At 45.2% G+C, this 17,086-nt stretch overlaps 1 non-coding gene and 1 pseudogene across 1 annotated transcript; both read left to right on the top strand.

The window, feature by feature from the left end:
* Positions 1 to 222: 222 nt before the first annotated feature.
* Positions 223 to 295, top strand: TRNAK-UUU. The gene has a single exon. It is a non-coding gene; the product is annotated as a tRNA-Lys (tRNA).
* Positions 296 to 5,246: 4,951 nt separating this feature from the next.
* On the top strand, positions 5,247 to 5,378 carry LOC120376612 (annotated as a pseudogene).
* The last annotated feature ends 11,708 nt before the right edge of the window (positions 5,379 to 17,086 follow it).

The raw sequence follows: 17,086 nt of genomic DNA, 5'->3' as shown, positions 1-17,086 counted from the left end.
ATTTGGCACTTACAGATGGGCACCTCTGTATTGTGCCTGAGTCTTGTACAGCTATGAATGGCTGGTAGATGCCAATATTTTCCCGTCTTTTTAACCAGCTCTAATACCAGGCCAGGCCAGGGCTGGGAAGAGAGAGAGAGCAGCAGGTTTCCCCTATTGCGGCCGTCTCGCTTTTTCTTGACTAGCTTCACCTCTGCACCAAGTTATGCTTTTCATATGTGAGCCTGGCTAGCTCAGTTGGTAGAGCATCAGACTTTTAATCTGAGGGTCCAGGGTTCGAGTCCCTGGTCAGGTGAAAAACTTCTCACTGTGATAATAAAAGCCTGTCTTTCTGGAGTCTTGTTCAGTGTTACTCTTTCTCTCCAGGATTTTGCCTTTCCTAAGAAGGGCCTTTCAGGGAGGGGGGTTGAAGAAGCAACTCCTTGACATCCCCTCTGTCCTTGTAGGCTGGAGGAATAAAGTCCTCTGGGCATAGAGCATGTTCCTCCCCTTCAGACACAAACACACAGAATATTCATAAGGAATTAGAATTAGAATCCACCACTTTCCTTGGGAGCTTGTTCCTGTCGTGAATCATCCTCGCTGTTGAATATTTGTGCCTTAGATGTAATATATGAATTTGTCTCTTTTCACCTTCCAGCCATTGGGTCTTGTTATGCCTTTCTCTGCTCGATTAAAGAGCCCTTTAATAGCCAATCTTTTCTCTCCATTAATGCCTTTCAACACTTCAGTGAAATCACCTTTCAATCTTCTTTCGATAAGCTAAACAGGTTGAGCTCGTTCAATAGCAAAGAGCCACCAAATGTTCTGAGGGCTGGAGAAAAATGTCTTCTAGGGAAAGTGGTGGATTCTCCATCTCCTGATGTCATTTAATGAAGACTAGATCCCTTTCTGGAATGTGTTTGTCCCAAAAGTAGCTCTTGTGTCATACAGGAGGCCTGTGATATGCAGGAGGTCAGATTAGATGCTCTAATGGTCTCTTCTGGCCATAAAGTTGACTAATTTCTGAAAAACTGAGTGTAGCATTGGGAGCAGCGTCTGATGTTTTCCTGTCTAGCCGGCTTGCTTCCTAGAACGAACGCTCCTTGAGTGGGGTGATCTACAGGGAGTAGCTCAAACCTCCAAAGTGCCTGGCCAGGGGCAGGGCATTAGCCCAGCAATGGAGGGGTGTGGCAGTGACATCACAAAGACCTTTGGCAGGACCTCAGACTATTGGTCAAAGGTGGTGGTGAGGTGGTGACCTCACAGAGAGATGCTGACATCAGCCAGGCAGGACAGGGGTGAGCGGCCAGGGAAACCTCAGAGACCCCTGTGGCTTTGCTTCAGCAAGTCTCCTTCTCGAGGTCTCTCTTTGAGGACTAAGAGAGTATTTGGGTTCAGGCACGTGAGCGCCAGGAGGAACCTCTTTTGAGTTTTCTCCTTCTCTTTTCCTGATTTTACTAGAAAACAGAAGTCCCTGTTTAGAAGGTAAGAGCTTCCTCAAGGGAAGGGGTGTCATGGGTGTGTCACAGTTCGGATGCCAGTGGCCCCCCTACAGGAAGTTCCCACCACCCTGCTCTGTGTTCGCAGGGTGGGAGAGAGCAGCATCCACGGCAGTGATTTGCTCCTGGCTGCCGGAGCAGAGCAGCAGGCTCAGCAGTCAGAACTTCCCAGAGCAATGAAAGGGGAGGGGCCCATGGCTCTGTAGCAGGAATGCAGGGCAGGCGAGTTCACAGCAGGGATTGTGGGATACTGGGGAAGGCCAGTTATGGTGATATAATGAAAAGCAGCATTTACTCTGTTACTTTAAGTTTGCTGCAAAAAGCTCTAGCTCTCTCATTGAAGTCGTTTTATTTTGTCACCAAAACAGGGCACTTTTGTCGCCAGACATGGCATTGCAGTGTGTGCACCAGCCACAAGCTGCCGACCGAGGGAGCGTTGTGTGTTTTTCACACACCTGAGCAATATAATTCTGCTGAAACAACTTTGTAGTGCAGACCTCGCCAAAGATTCACTCACACACAGCTTGCAAGGAAAACCTCACCTGCTTCTCTGCTTTGCAGAATCCAAACACAAGCAAAGCTTGTCAGGCCCTGGTGGCGATGGCAGGGAGTCAGGTGTGGGCAGTGTGTTTAGCTACCCACAGGCACCATGGCTTAGCTGGCTAAAACTTCTGTTTCATAAACAGGAGATCCTGGGTTCCACTCCCAGTAGTGCCTGGTTGCTGGGGCACCTGCTATTGGCTACTGTCAGAAGACAAGATTCAGAGCTAGATGGGCCTTTGGTCTGGCCCAGTGTGGTTTTTCTTATGGTTTAAATAACACTCACAGGCACTGATAATAGAGTTACTGAATGTTTGGGAGTTAGGAGCTGATAGGTCAGTGGTCCAGTCCCCACACAGATGAACCCCTCCCTATGGGGTAGGGGCAGTTCTGAGCTCTCACCCAACTGCTCATTGTGGCTGCCAGAATCTGTGAGCAGCTTGTTTAGTTTACAGCAAAGGTTGAGTCCTGCTTTGTGCACTGTGTGTGAGAATGAAAATCCTAAACTGCCCTTTGAAATAACGAATGCAGCAGGACGTGTTATTGTCCCTGCCCCAAAGCAGACAGACCAATGGAGAAATGCTGTCAAGTCCAAGGTGACACTCCACTGCCATTTTACCTTTTTTGCTGGCTAAACTCCTTCTTATGTGCCCGGCCCAGGCTGTTCTCTGCCTCAGCTGCTGCTCCCGGCCTGCTCTAGAGTCAGGGTACGTCTACACCATGGGACTATTCTGAATTTGCATAAACCGGTTTTGTAAAACAGATTTTATAAAATCGAGTGCGCGCAGCCACACTAAGCACATTAATTCGGTGGTGTGCGGCCGCGGTCCGAGGCTAGCGTCGATTTCTGGAGCGTTGCACTGTGGGTAGCTATTCCCTAGCTATCCCACAGTTCCCGCAGCCTTATTTCCGGGTTGAGATCCCAGTGCCTGATGGGGCAAAAATCATTGTTGCGGGTGGTTCTGGGTAAATGTCGTTAGTCACTCCTTCCTCCGGGAAAGCAACGGCAGACAAGCATTTCATGCCTTTTTTCCCTGGATTGCCCTGGCAGATGCCATAGCATGGCAATCATGGAGCCTGTTTTGCCTTTTGTGACTCTCACCGTATGTGTACTAGATGCCGCTGACAGAGGTGATTCAGCAGCGCTACACAGCAGCATGCTTTTGCTTTTGCATGACAGCAGAGATGGTTACCAACCATACTGTACCATCTACCAATCCATAAATTGGTAAAAAGATGATCATGGTTACCAGTCCTTTTGCACTGCGCCATCTGTTGCTGTTATAAGTGCCCCTGGCTGCTCTTAGCCAGGGGCGCAAAAGCCAAAATTGGGAATGACTCCCTGAGTCAATTCCTCCTTTCAAAAAAACAATTCTTCCTATCAAAAAACAGAATCAGTCCTGCCTAGAATATGGGCAAGTGTACTAGAGAACCCCTGTATCATAGAACCAGAGAGCACAGCTGCTTTGTGTCAGATCCTGCAGGAATGATGATCTGTATGCTATTCACAGGGGGTGCTCCTGTAACAACCCCACCTGTTGATTCCGTTCTTCCCACAGCCTTCCTCGGCTACCATAGCAGTGTCCCCCCACTTGTGTGATGAAATAATAAAGAATGCAGGAATAAGACACAGTGACTTGTTAGTGAGAAATGAGTGGAAGGCAGCCTCCAGCTGCTATGATAGTCCAGACAGGACATTAAGGAGTGTGGAGAAGAGGAGCCCAGCATCCTGCTGCTAGTCCAGGGGCAATTGAATCTTTTCTTTACACATGAAGGGTGGGGGCTGATGAAGCCCAGCCCCCTGTTGCTATAATGAAGACGGTTATCAACCATACTGCACCATCTACCATGAAAAATTAGGTGCATATGACATACGGGGACCTGACAGTTGTTAGTCAGCATGGTTACCAGTCCTTTTGCACTGCACCACGTGCCAAAAAGCTCATGATGATGAGGACAGATACCAGTCATATTGCACTATCAGCCACCCATAGCAGGAGAGGTGGGAGCAAGGATGTTGGTGTTGACTGCTGCAGCATTGCATCTATCTGCAGCATTCAGTAAAGATAGGGTGACATGTTAAATAGTCACGAGAGGATTTTTTCCCTTTTACTTCTGGGGTGGGTGGGGGGGTGTACATTGCCGAGCTATGCCCTGAACCACCATGGACACTGTTTGTTTGACCCTAGAGGCACTTGGAGCTCAGCCAAGAATGCAAATGCTTTTCGGAGACTGCAGGAACTGTGGGATAGCTTGAGTCCTCCAGTCCATGAGCGTCCATTTGATTCTTTGGCTTTCCATTACGCTTGTCACGCAGCAGTGCGCTGAGCCCCTGCTATGGCGTCTGTCTGGAGAATTTTTAAAAATGATTCTGAATTTCGTCTTCTATAACGGAGCGCTGATAGAACGGATTTGCCCTGCCCTTACTGCGATCACATCCGCATGGTCCATGCTGGAGCTCTTTTTTTATTTTGATTTTGGACTGCATCGCCACCCGTGCTGATCGGAGCTCCACGCTGGCAAACAGGAAATATTCAAAAGTTCGCGGGGCTTTTCCTGTCTACCTGACCACTGCATCCGAGTTCAGATTGCGGTCCAGAGCGGTCAGTGGTGCACTGTGGGATAGCTCCCGGAGGCCAATACCGTCGATTTGCGGCCACACTAACCCTAATCCGATATGGCAATTCCGATACTAGCGCTACTCCTCTTGTTAGGGAGGAGTACAGAAACCGGTTTAAAGAGCCCTTTATATCGATATAAAGGGCCTCTTGGTGTGGACGGGTGCAGCGTTAAATCGGTTTTATGCTCCTAAAACCGGTTTAAACGCGTAGTGTAGACCAGGCCTTAGTCTTTAAGGTGCCACAAGTACTCCTGTTCTTTTTACAGATACAGACTAACATGGCTGCTACTCTGAAACCTGTTAGTTGGTTATATGCTGCTGTGACACACCCTTTACATAGAAATTGTTAGCTACCTGTTACATTTATATTTCAGTGTTAATTGGTTACCCACCATGTTGTATCCTACTGTATTGTACCCCACTATTGAAACCCCCCTACTGTTCACCAAAAGAAACCCCTCCCCAATTGTCTACCGTAACAAACCCCACACCCCTCACTATTGAATTTTCCCTGTTTTTGCATTTTCTTAATAAAGTTTATTTTGCACCCCACCAGTGCAGTAATTGTCCCCCAAGATCCCCTACCTGCTGGCAGGGACAAGTAGGAGGATGAGTTAAAGTGCTTTTTCCTGAATGTAAAGCAAGTAAGCAGTATTGCTTTGATGCAGTTGTTGTCTGTTATTGATGATTTTTCTTTCTTCTCTCTGGGGAAGTAGAAGGGAAAGAACACTGACTGAGTGGTTAGTCTGTATAAACTACATTAAAAACATTTTTTGGAAGTTGGTGTTTAACTTCTGTTTCTGATGCGTATATTTAGAGAAGGGATGTAGTGATTGTAACTAATTTTTAGTATATGTATTGCTTCTGTATTGTGGGAGGATGTGGGTGTTTTTCAGTGAGTTTTCTAATAGCACGAGAGAAGAAAATGCAGTGTAAAAATACAACAGTTTTTTTATGTAAACAGTTGCTTAGTTGAACCTCTAATTGCTTAAACTTCTAAGTCCACCTTTTTATGCAGTGTCCCTCTCTTTTGTCCTCCCTCGTTCTAGTTTAAACTTATAGATTCATGCATATTAATTCTGCAAGTTCTCTCCACTTTCCACTTTTTCTTCTTTTCTCCACCCTCTCCCCCATTTCGAGTAGCCCCTATTTCTACCCCTAATGCTCTGCCAGTTTGTTGGTATGCAACTTTCTCGGAGCCTCTCGGAGCCCTTAATACAGTGCGTAAGGTGGAAGTGGGGGAGGAGAAAATGGGACCCACAGAACCCCTGGCAGGTAAGGGGACTGGGAGAGCTTGACTTGGGAAGGAGGGAGGAATGGGGGAGAAGAGGCAAATAGGGGTGCACACAGTCTCTACAGTGGTGGAGAGAATGGGGGCCCTGAAATGAAGCAAGGGGATAAGTGGAGGTACACAGAACCCCTCGTCCTATGGAGATTGGAAGAACCTGGCATGGGGGGAAGGGAGGGTACACAAAGACCCCGGCATAGGGGAATAGAGGAAACACAGGGTCCCTGCCATGGGGAAGTGGGAATGGGGGTGTGAACAGAGCCTTTGGTGTGGGAAGAAGTGTGGGGAACTTGGTATGGGGAGAATAAGGGTGAGGAGATTCTCTGGTAAGGTCTGAGATTGGGGGAATTTCAGGGAGTCCCTAAAAAGAGTGGGATGGGAGAGGGCACATAGGGAGCTTGCGGGAGGGAATTGAGGGGTGCTAGCAGCCTCGGGGGCGGGCAATAAACTCGACCTGTACAAACTACAAAGTGTGCTCCCCCCACTTCAGTGAAGAACGTGGCCATCTGTTGACAAAAAGGCTGTTTGCAAAAGGTCAGATCCATTTTCTTTCGTGACCACTTGTTTTAAAAAACGAGTCATTACGACGTTAATCAGGGTAGCCGGGGATTGGCAGTAGGGAGGGTGTCTTTGCAGGAGAAATGGCCGGCGCTTAGCTAGAGACGTGCTTTCCAAAGGGATTGTTGGAGGATGATTTTTACCAAGTTTTCTTCCAATCCGGCACCGAATAGGCGGGATTGCTAGAATGCAGCTGCTGTCTGGCGCTGATGCCCGCTGCTTCTTCCTGCTGGAGAAGTGGGAGGGAGACAGCATAGACTGGGGGCGGGGTTTGTATTAAATGAATGAATGAAAAAGCTTTAAAATATGACTTTTTAAATTATGCTTTGGGAAGTTTATAACAGCTGGTTTTGTTTCTCAATCTATAGAATACTTAGTTTTTCTAGGCGTTGTTGTGAGGGGTTTGTTCATCAGCCTTTTTTTTATTTGTTTGTGGTGGGGGATTTTGAAAACCAGTTTAGAAATCAGTGGGAATTGAGTGTCCAGATCACTTGTATGGCTTTGAAAATTCTCCTACAGGCAGCTTTAAGCCTCTGCCTTTTCCCGCTTTTCAGGAGAAAGAGACTAGTGTTAGGCCTGAATGAAAATATAGCAGACAAAACAGTTATGCTAACCTGACTGAAATCAGGCTACCAGAGGTTTCTGGGTAATCCCAGAGTGGAAAAGTACTGAAAAGCAGCATTGTCTTACAGAGTCCTGGAAAACGTGAGATAAGCCAGTGATTGCATTGCTGGCATGCCATTAGCTGTGCTAAGGACAGTGTTTGAAGAGCTGATAAGGAACTCTAGCATCCCACGGTTCAGATTCTAACTTTTTGGTTGAGTTATAGGTTTGTTTAAAACTCCCCTGTATCTTTTACTTTTGGGTGTTGTTAAGATATAATTAATAATCTAAAGTTGTAGACATAAAGTCTAGGCATGTGTGTATATTAAAAGTGTCTAGTTATAAGTTGTTAAACAAACGGGGGTGGGTTTTGCTCAAGTGAGTGATGTATGACGTAATAAAACTGTCTATATAGGCTAATGCTAAGCTGTAAAAAGCTGCTGGTTCTCTCTGGAGACGAGTGGCCTTTTGTTGATGCGTGCACTTGTCAATAAAAGGCTTTTGATCGGACCTTGCTGGTGTTGCCTGTCTCTCTGTGAACAGACAACGAATTTCGCTGTCGGGGTTAAAGTCCCCAACATCTTTGGCGACTCCGGCCGGGACTTTGTCTGACTCTCCGGTGGGGGATCAGACTCTGAGGCAACGCAGCGTGCATCCTCTGGTTTAGAGGAGCCTTGCCTGGTAATCTGATCTCTGCGTCGGTGATAAGGCGAGTTCTGTGAACCAGCTGAAGCTCGTAGAAATCCAGCAACATCCACCTACCCGTTGAGTAGGGTTAAGGTTGCCTGGGTTAGAGTCCCAGTGCAGATTGTCTAACCCTGACAACTTAGGTCTGGGTTAGAGTCCCAGTCCAGGTTTGCACAGGATCCAAGTAGTCTGGGTTAGAGTCCCAGCTTGGGTTTGAGTCCCAGTCCAGGTGTTCGAGTCCCCTGGAGAGGTAAGTGAGTGCTCGACGCGGGAGGTGGGGGTTAGAGTCCCTTTACCTCGACGCGGGAAAGAGGGGTTAGAGTCCCCTTACCAAATGGGACAAGTTGGCAGTAAGTGCCTGGGGGATGCCCCATTGTCTCTAATAATTAAAAAAAAAATTCTGGAATTGGGTAGCTTTTGGAGCTGTATGTTTAAAGCTGTATGGAGAGCTCTTGTAAAAAAAAAATCCCCCACCATATGCCCCAGAGCCACACTGGAAGGAAGACTGTCCGTGGGGACGTCTGTCTCTGTTGGGCTCACGTCATCTGAATTTATTGACTGTGCAGCAAGATAAGATGCATAGTGGTAATAGAAAATAATGGCTTTGGTGTGTGTGTGTGTGTGTAAGTGAAAAATGGGGAAGGAACAGTCTAAATATTCCACCTCACCCTCTAAGGGTACCCCAGCATGTTACATGTACGTACATTATGGTCCTAAAACCTGCAGGTATTTAGAGAATTGGAATCTTTACACGCGTGAAAATCTATCTAAACAATGCCCATTAGAAGGTACCTTCAATCTAGATAAAATCATATATCTCAAAAAAGCTTTTAATCACCAAAGAAAAGCCTCTGACACAGTGTGAGCAATTTGTCTAGGAACGGGTTAATTTAAAATTCAGCTTGACTTGGTGAAACTGAAGAAGCCACGGGCTGGAATCTGAACTGGACTCTCTAAAAGAGACACTGCAGGAGATTCCAGGGTGTAAAAAACAGCTCTCCCAAGAGCGGAAGCATGTTGAAAATTCTGGACAAGCTGTATACAGGATAATCTCCCATCTGCCTATTCCCCTTCTCTAAACGTTATACAGACGTGGCCAGTTTGAACATGTGTGAGTATTAAAGTGGCTTAAGGGTTGAAGTATTCATGTTCTTCCTGAGTAATGTGGGAGTGTTCCCAACACTCTTCATTGTTGTTTTATTATTTCTAATGAAGCTTTAAAATTTGATTATATGGTGTGTTTCTCCAATGTCCTGCAGTGTCAGTCTGATCACCTGACATGAGGCATAAATTGGTAACAGAAATTTGTCACAGTTTGGTGAGCAATTGAGAATGGGGGAGCCCTGCAGAATTTACACCATCTATTTGTTTTACCCTTGTTATTTTATGTTTGTTTTGTTTGGTACTGTTGGTGTTATATGTTGAGGATTGCATGATTAAAGGTGAGCCCACTCTCAGCTGCAGTGAGTCTGAGAACTGGAGAGGGGTTTAGCATTTTTCTCTCCACCCTGGTTGACCGGAAGGGTGGCAGGTGGATCTGCCCCCAGTTGTAGCAGGACTGGGCAATAGAGTAGTTGGAGAAAAGGGACGAGATGTGTACTTGATAACTAGAATTGAGCAATTAAGAGCATGGATCATGAACCAGGCGGCAACTCCAACCTGCGCCAGGGCAAGTTGCAGGCCTTGAGACAGGATTTCCAGTTAGAAAAGGAAGCCCTGGCTAAGCAAGTACCAGTCCTTCAGGGACTTGTTAAAATTTAACCATTTGTGCTCAGCATATGTCGTAACAGCAGTGTGTTTGCTACAAGAGGAAATTGAATAGTTCAACGCCAGTGGGCCATGTGTTTTGCCCAGGTGGCAAGCCTCACAGGGGAGGACTCGAGTAGTTTTGTGAGTAGAAATGTTTTAGGGAAAGGACTAGAAGGGTGGGGGGCTACTTAAAAAGCCCACCCTCCTAGCTAACTGGTAGTGAAATACGTTGGTACCCATGGAAAGAAACGGTTCAGAAAAAAAAAAAAAAAAGGATCGGGCCCAGGCGGCCAGGCAACAGACAGAAAGCTTGGAGTACAGGTTGGAAACTTTTAGGGTGTAGTGAAAAAACAAGAACAGAGTAAGTAAGTATACGCATAGGGGTTCATATACTCAGAAAAATATTTGAAATGGTGATCTGAGTTGGTAAGTGGCTGTTAAAAGAACAGGCAAGTAATTTAAGGCACAGTGAAAAGTTAACTCTATAGTTGCTGGAGGGAACACCAGTTAAACTTTGTAAACGTACTAAAGTAAAAAGTTCTTGGTGTCTTTAAAATGTTTGTAAGTAAGACAGGCAAAGAAATTATTAAATTGCAATCATTTGGCTATGAACAATTTTGTTAAATTAGCTGAAGAATGTATCCAGTGCTATGTAATTAAAATTGTATTAGGCTCTAAGAGCACTGTGAGTGATGATGTTTTCTTTCAGTGTTTACAAGCAGGAGTTACAAGTAAAAAGTGAGCCAGCAAGCATCTGTATTAATGCAAATTATCTAACTAATAAGATAGGAGCCACTAAAACAGGGGCTGCCTATAAAACACATACAAGAAAATATGGGGTAATTCCCTTGTTTTGCCTAATATCAACAAAAGTCTTTGTATATTTTTAGTAATGATTGCCTGCCCAGAAGGGGTAGACTTCTGTTTTGTCTTTCAGATGATCAGAGAAAACTGATGCCGGCTGAACAGCATTCAACGTACCATGATTTGCTGGCACAGTAAAAATTGTGTTTTGTGTTTTGTGTTCTATGTTCAGTCTTGTGGCCAAAATTGATGTGTTTAATATTTTTATGGGATGGTCTGATTTAAAATCAAGCTGCAGTGTTGGATTGAAATGCAGATATTTGTTTTGTTCAACTTAGAATACAAAGTGTTTGGATACATCAGCAAAATGTGATATACTAAAGTCTTATACATTTTCTTAAGTAAGAGAAAGAAATTTTATTGGCCAAATCTTTTCATTGAAAATTGTTATTAGAATTTGCATACCAACAGTCTTTGGAAGCAAGGACATGAAAAGTTAACCCACTCCCCATATTGTACATGGGATCCTTCTGGCTACCTCAGACTTCTAGCCAGAGGGCTGGGGATGGTGGAAAGCTATTGGACTACAGTTTGTATTAAATGAACTCATCGAAGTGGGTGTGCTTGTCTTGGTTTGTTGTTCTCAAGTTCTGTACTAACATTATTTTAGTGAAATGGTATATGTGGCATATATTAGATAAGACTAATGTACTGTATAACAGCAATGTGTATGTGTTCATTGTTAACACCAGGTGTATACGTAAAACATGAACGTTTTTTTGTAGGTTAAAAAAAAAAAGCTGAGAAGGGAAGCGAAAAAAAAAAAAGTTGACTGAAAAAAAAAATAGATAACATGCTCAGTTTAAAGCTGAGACACTGACATTGTTCAAGGACACTCACAGCTAAGACTTGGCTAACCCTCAAAAGGAACAAGGGGGGGGACTTAAATTTGCCCATGCAGCTATAAAATTTGTAAACTCTGCAAAGACACTAATGCAATGTGTTAGGTTTCTTTTCTCACAGGTAAAGAAGAAACAACCCAAAGATCCTAGCAGCCCTCCCACCCCTTGGAACCAGGAGACTGGGTCTACATAAAGATCCTTCAACGAAAGACTGCCTTGGCTCCATGCTGGAAAGGCTCGTATTGAGTCCTGCTGACTACCAACACCGCTGTGAAGTGCCAAAGACTGACTGTTTGGACCCAGGATTCTCTCTGCGAAAAGACCCCTCCACCTCAGAAGAATTCTCCTACTGATGATAAGCCTATTTTTTTTTCTAGTTCTATTGTGCTTCTGAACAGCATGGCAAAAGGACAAGGTAATGTGCTGGTTGAACCTCTCCCTTGTCCACGGACAAATCTATTGTGCCTTTGAATTTTTATAAAAGAAGCAAAACCATTACAGGGTGATGTACTCATCATCTCTTCCCTGTAGAATGCTAAACTACATCTGTTTTGGGAAAGAAGAAAAAACACTCACTCCACTGACATTGCCAAAGTCCAGGAATTCCTGACCAAAAAGAACATTAAGAACTGACCCTGGTGAAGAAACAAACAATTACACACTGGCAGGAAGAAATTTGTGGGACTTATGTTTGGAACTGTGGTATTAATTGGATTTTGGGGTTTATTCTACAGGCTGTGCCCTGTGTTTTGGATAAATCCTTCAGCATGTATTGCCCTCCCTCATTGCATTTTGAATAGCATTGTCCTTATCCAGTTTTCAGATCGCTTTTACATACCCAGATTGCTCACAAGGGGCTGCCATTAGATTAGCACAACAGCGGGCCTGGGTTATTTCCTCTGGAAAGAAAGAGAATTGACCAAGTCCCTGTGGTCTAGGGGCCAATGGTACACTGCCATTTGGAATATTCTTAAAGGCCAAGAAAATGATGAGAAATTGGGCCAACTAGAAAAGGCCACTAGACTTATTTTTGATGCTCAGCTATCTTAAGTACAGGCTGGAGTTGGTGAGTTACATGTCATTTCCACCCTTAGTTCTGTGACCCAGAAGTTACTGACAGAGATGGTACTAAATATCACTGAGGCTGGAAAGGCATTGCAGTGGGATCTAGTATGTTTAAATTGATCCTGAGCACTGGACTTGGCCCACTGCCCTTACAGACACACAGGAGTACCATCTGATCTGTGGTCATGAAGACATACTTGGACACTTTCTGGATGGAAGTGTGGACATTCACAGTGCTCCTTCCAAGCATTTGGACCGGTTAGGGTGGGTGTGGGCTCCCACATACCAGATCCTGCCGGGTCCATGGGGAGGAGGCGTGTGGGACTGAATTATTTACCGAGACATCTGGGACATTAGACCCCTTGGTATACCTAACTGATTTATAGTCAGTGCCCCAGACCAATGAACTGTTACCCCTGAAGGCGATTTGAAGCTTCGTCTGCAACTGAAGAAACCCTAACCCGGTTGTGCCCTGCCAAGCGATCATTTGTTGTCCCAAGAGTCCCGTTGGTCCTCTAGGGACAAAGGGGGGATTGTTAGGCCTGAATAAAGATGTAGCACAAAAACCAGATGTAGCACAAAACTATGTCAATCTGACTGAAGTCAGCATGTTTCATAAAGCCCTGGGAAAAAGTGAGATACGAAAGGGAGGTGCATTCCTCAAGTTACCAGCTGCGTTAACTCCTGTCTTCCAGTGTCTGGTGCTTGGCAACTATGCTGATAAGAAAGTTGCTGGGGCATCACAACTTGCTTACATTATAAAGAAAGACAGATGTGCTTTGTTATTAGGGTTTGTTACTAACCAAAGGGGGGTGGGATATGGGTTGTGTGAAGTGAATAATTTATGACGTAATAAAACTGTCTATATAAGCTAATACTAAGCTGTAAAGGGGGGGCTGGTTCTCTTCGGATACGAGCAGTTCTTTACTGACACGTGCACTTGTCAATAAAGAGCTTTTGTTTTGGACCTTGCTGGTGTTGTCTGTAACTCTGCGGTCAGACAACGAACTTCGCTGTTGGGGTTCGAGTCCCCGACAACTTTAAGTTGCGGCAAAAAGCTCTAGACCTCTCACTGAAGTCGTTTTATTTTGTCAGCAAAACAGGGCAGTTTTGTCGCCAGACGTGGCATTGCAGTGTGTGCACCAGCCACAAGCTGCCGACCGAGGTAGCGTTGTGTGTTTTTCACACACCAGAGCAATATAATTCTGCTGAAATAACTTTGTAGTGCAGACCTGGCCAAAGATTCACACACACACACAACTTGTAAGGGAAACGTCACCTGCTCCTCTGCTTTGCAGAATCCAAACACAAGCAAAGCTTGTCAGGCCCCGGTGGGGATGGCAGGGAGTCAGGTGTGGGCAGGCAGTGTGTTTTAGCCCACCATAGGGACCATGACTTAGCTGGCTAAAGCATCTGTTTCATAAACAGGCGATCCTGGGTTCAACTCCAGTGGTCCCTTTTTGACTGGTTGTTGGGGCGCCTTCTATTAGCTACTGTCAGAAGACAAGATTCAGAGCTAGATGGGCCTTTGGTCTAGCCCAGTGTGGTTTTTCTTATGGTTTAAATAACACTCACAGGCACTGATAATAGAGTTACTGAACGTTTGGGAGTTAGGAGCGGGTAGGTCAATGGTCCAGTCCCCACACAGATGACCTCCTCCCTCTGGGACAGGGGCAGGTCTGAGCTCTCACCCAAATGCTCATTGTGGCTGCCAGAATCTGTGAGCAGCTTGTTTAGTTTACGCCAAAGGTTGAGTCCTCCTTTGTGCACCGTGTGTGAGAATGAAAATCCTAAACCGCCCTTTGAAATAACGAAAGCAGCAGGATGTGTTATTGTCCCTGCCCCAAAGCAGACAGACCAATGGAGAAAAGCCGTCGAGTCCACGGTAATACTCCACTGCCATTTTACCTTTTTTGCTTGCTAAACTCCTTCTTATCTGCCCGGCCCAGGCTGTCCTCTGCCTCAGCTGCTGCTCCCGGCCTGCTCTAGAGTCAAACACGCAGGGCCCCCAGGGGAACAGAGGCTGGGAGAGGGCAGCAGCCTGGGCTGGGCTGGGAAGATGCTGGGAGTTCTCGTTCCCTGAGAACTGGCCTGGCTCCCTTCTCAACAGCAAACAAATCAATTCTACGTCCCCTCCCTAGAAAAACCAGCCTGGAGCCAAGGGCAGCAGGGGACCATTCCCTCCAGTTCCCACTGTTAGCCAAAAGGGCTCGTTCTCCCCGGAGCTTACCTAATTACACCAAGGAGGCACGGAGACAGGAAGACAAGTACCACACCCTTTATTGATCGGTCAGCTGAGCGGGTGTTCCTCTCGGCTAGTGCCAGAGAAAGAGACACCCCTTACATGGCCAGATGGGCTTACCTTTATACCCCGAAACAAACAACTTAGCCTACGTTTGTCTACGTCATTTGGTTGACCTGTAGAACCTGTACATGCATCTGTTAGGGGATAATTGGATATGCAGGATACATATATCATTTTGTGGGGCTACAAGATACATCTGTTGAGGATACATTTGTCATTCTGAAGGGGACACAAGATACATCCGTTGACCCTTTGTACTAGATACTTTGGATGCATACATGTGAACGCAGCTGCATACACTTGGGGAGCCAACATATACTTGGGGAGCCAAACAAAACTGATAAGCGAAATAGCTGACTTAGGTAGATACACGGCCTTCAGTCTAATGAGTTCTGTAAGCTTTCCAACACAGTTTGGACAAGCATAACATAACTTTGGTTTATTCAGGCCTAATACGGAAAGGCTTCATTAGCACTATGATTTTCCAACAACTCCCCCCTTTGAGAATACTCACCAAACCTTTTGGCTGAGTTTTCTCACACTTTGAGGCCAAAAAGCAATGAAGCTCTGCAGAAATATTTACAACTGCTCTTTTAAGCTTAGTCACCCCCAACCCAGGAATGAATGCATGGACAAAAGAGTGGAACCTTGTTCATTGAACAACTAAGGGATCGGGGCACTGACTATAACTCAGGTAGGTATACCCAGTGGTTTAATTTCCCAGATGTCTCAGTGAATAATTTAGTCCCATATGCATCCTCCCCATGGACCCGGCAGGATTCGGTATGTGGGAGCCACACCCACCCTAACCGGTCCATATGCTTGGAAGGAGCACTGTAAATGTACACACTTTCATCCAGAAAGTGTCCGAATATGTTTCCATGACCACAGATCAGATGGTACTTCAGATGTGTCTGTAAGGGCAGTGGGCCAAGTCTGGTACTCAAGATTACTCCAAATGGCCATCAGCTGGTCATTCAGGAAATCCTGGATTTCTAAACATACTAGATCCCACTGCAATGCCTTCCCAGTCTTAGTGATATTCAATACCATCTCTGTCAGTAACTTCTGGGTCATAGAACTAAGGGTGGAAATGACATGTAACTCAACTGCTCCAGCCTGTACTTAAGATAGCTGAGCTTAAAAAATAAGGCTAGTGGCCCTTTCTAGTCGGCCCAATTTCTTATTATGTTCTTGGCCTTTAAGAATATTCCAAATGGCTGTTACAGTGTTAGCCCCAGCCCACAGGGATCTGCCCAATTTCTTCTTTTTCCAGAGGAAATAACCCAGGCTCTTTGTTGTGCTAATCTAATGGCAGCCCCTTGTGAGCAATCTGGGTATGTAAAAGTGATCTGAAAACTGGATAAAGGCAATGTCATTTAAAATCCAATTAGGGAGGGCAATACATACTAAAGGATTTATCCAAAACACAGGGCGCAGCCTGTAGAATAAACCCCAAAATTCAATTAATACCACATTTCCAAACAGGATCCCACAAGTTTCTTCCTGCCAGTGTAGAATTTTTGTTTCTTTACCAGGGTCAGTTCTCAATGTCCTTTTTAGTCAGGAATTCCTGGACTTTGGCAATGTCAGTGGAGTGAGTGTTTTTTTTTCTTCTTTCCCAAAACAATTGTAGTTTAGCATTCTACAGGGGAGAGATTATCAGCACATCACCCTGTAATGGTTTTTGATTCTTCTAGAAAAGTTCAAAGGCACAGTAGGTCTGTCAGCGGACAAGGGAGAGGTTAGCTAGCACGTCACCTTGTCCTTTTTCCCTGCTGTCCAGAAGGCACCGTGGAGCTAGAAGAAGGAATAGGCTAATCATATAGGAGAGTTCTCCTTATGTGGACGGGTCTTTTTGCAGTGAGAATCATGAGTCCAAGCAGTCAGTCTTTGGCACTTCACAGCGGTGTTGGTAATCAGCAGGACTCAATAAGGGCCTTTCCAGCGTGGAGCCAAAGCAGTCTTTTGTTGGTGGACCTGTACATTGATCCGGTCTCCAGGTTCCATGGAGTGGCAGGGCTGCTAGGGTCTTCGGGTAGTGCGTCTTTACCTGTGTAAAAAGGAAACCTAACACATTGCATTAGTGTCTTTGCAGATTGTACAGCCCCCCTTTTCTGGTTGTTAGCCAAGTGTCCTTGAACGAAGTCAGTGTATTTTTTTTTTTTTTTTTTTTTGGACTGAGCTTGCTAGTTAAAGTTTTTCTCATTTAACTCGTTCTTTTTCCTTTCCCCTTTTTGGCTTCCTTTTTTTTTAACCAACAAAGGAAACTTTTACTTTTTACTTATACACCTTTTGTTAACAATGAACACATACACATTGCTGTTATACAGTACATTAGTCTTATTATTTAATGTATGCCACATATACCCTTCTACTAAAATAACCTTATTACAGAGCTTTGGAACAACAAGCCAGGACAAGCACACCCACTTTGAGGAGTTCATTTAATACAAGCTCTAGTTCAATAGCTTCCCACCATCC

Source organism: Mauremys reevesii, linkage group 12 (genome assembly GCF_016161935.1).
Source record: "Mauremys reevesii isolate NIE-2019 linkage group 12, ASM1616193v1, whole genome shotgun sequence".
Lineage (NCBI taxonomy): Eukaryota > Metazoa > Chordata > Testudines > Geoemydidae > Mauremys > Mauremys reevesii.
This window is presented reverse-complemented; position numbering and strand designations above follow the sequence as displayed.